Here is a 2,160-nt window from a genome sequence, read left to right as displayed (position 1 = left end):
AGTTTTAGTTGAAGACTCCCCCTTTTTGGAAATAAGCTTTTAATATTTCCTCATTTTCTGCAAGCGTATGGCGTCCCATTTCGTACATGTCTTACAAGATTTTACTAAATGTTTTCAATTTCCAGAATTTTTCAAAAATCCAAACCCTGCATAAAACATAGGTGGATCACCCTGTATAAATGAACTTTAAAGAAACAGAGAATTATTCTAAAATAGTAGTAACTAAACCAGAGACCATCCAGAGTACGGGTTGCCTCCGCATTCTCACCGGACGACACGCGTTACGCGATGGATGCCTGTCTGTCGGGGACAAGGACGTGACCGAGTGGAATAGTTATGAGTTTCTTTGTTGAACCAAAGACCTCTCGGAGCCGGAGCCACGACACGATAAACTATGCGCCTGTCAGAAGTGTGTCCTCTTACAACTCTTCTCATAAACTTAGTATACAACCGGCTGGCCAACACTCTTTGAGATAAGCAATTTGCCTCGGATCTACCGAGACTATCAATGAGTGCCGATGCCGTGTCACATTTACTGGTTTATGTTCGCCTGTGCGCTGATGCGTGAAATTTTTAGTGCACCAGACACTAGATACGCCATTACAGACGGTTTTAACGCGAGCTCCTGTGGAGTTATTGGTGGAGTCTTGCCGTACCGAACGGAACCGTGGTTCAACATGCGAGGCGAGCGTAACATCAATCTTTTAAACGCTTCTTGAGTGGCCCATGGAATCAGGTGTTGATCGGTGTTTAATAACTGGTCACCCCACATATCACCGAGACAAGCAGTCAACTAATAAGTCGCCCCGGGCAGCCTTTGTGCTGCGGCACCGTGGGCCTTCGCGTGGGATTAAAACTACCCTTGGGGTGGATTTTATGTGTTCTCCAATTTAAAGCGGCCGATCGATGTCAGCCGGTGGATCCGGTTCGAAAACATCCGGTTCTGGCGTTGCGTCCTCCGGCTTCCGATTCCGCCCAGCGATTTTCGTTCGCACGGTGTGGCATCTTTTTCGGTATCGATTCGTTTCGATTCCGGATTTAAATTACGCCAATTGCCGGTCCAGTTCTCGGTCCAACGTTAATTTCAATCGAATGAGCGGATTATTGGTTTGCTCGTTCGGTTGTGCCTTGTTTCGGTTTTTTCTGCGTATTAAAATACAAAATGGAGCAAAAACAAGAAGAACCCTTTTTATACGCTTTAATCGAATTTTGTAATCCCATCCTATGGCGGTGTTTTGCTAGAAAACCAAAAGTTGAGTTGTTTTTTCGAGTTCTCCACACACATTCCACAACCAGAATAACCAGAACGAGGTTTCAGAAGGGATTCGATATGTTTTAAGCGCCGCTCGATCCGTATCGCTACGCGGAACTGCAACCCAACACCTGGCCCTCGGCCTGGCGGACAAACCGAGTTTCCGTTAATTAGTGCATCAGGCTGTGTGACCTGGTAATGAATTTTTGTGTCGGTCCCGGAACACCGTACGGGCGTTAATTATTGATGCCATAATTTTTCTCTCCCTTTCCCTGTCTCCCGTTGCGTAATGGTGTTGTTGGCATATATTGCGCCATTTAGTTCGTGATGGAAGGGAATTGTTACATAAAAGTATGATGTTAATCTCGGCCGGCCGACGGGTTTCATTTGAAGATCGTGAGTTTATTACGCCGATGTAGTGTAACTTCTGTGTCTGTGCACTAATCACATTTGTTCGTTCATTTTAACTGAGCCACATCGAGATGTGACATCGGCAAAGGAATTGACAGTATTAGACAGTAGGACAGTATTGAGGAAGGCCCAGCTTGATGATCACCTGAGAAGCGTCTCAAGTGATAAGCCTAAATGATCTGTCACTTTTATTGCCACCGATAAGCCATCCATCAACTAGGAGGAAGTGTGCCCGAGCTGATGAAAGGGACTGCTATCGGCACCTGCTACTGTCCGCCGATCCTAGGTCTAGCCAACTTTGCATATTGCGCGACCAGTTTTCGGTTAACACCGATCGTATCCGTCCATTTGAATACAATCAATCACCGGCTGGAAACGGCCGCTCAAGGAGGCTCGCCTCGAGGTCCTGCTCTGCTCGAGTGGGCCTCCGACATGGCACCTGGTAACCCAATACCCCTCGCGACCTTCCCAAGCTCTCGGGAGCCGGTTGATTTGGT

The sequence above is a fragment of the Anopheles cruzii genome, unplaced genomic scaffold (assembly GCF_943734635.1).
Source record: "Anopheles cruzii unplaced genomic scaffold, idAnoCruzAS_RS32_06 scaffold00358_ctg1, whole genome shotgun sequence".
NCBI lineage: Eukaryota > Metazoa > Arthropoda > Insecta > Diptera > Culicidae > Anopheles > Anopheles cruzii.
This window is presented reverse-complemented; position numbering follows the sequence as displayed.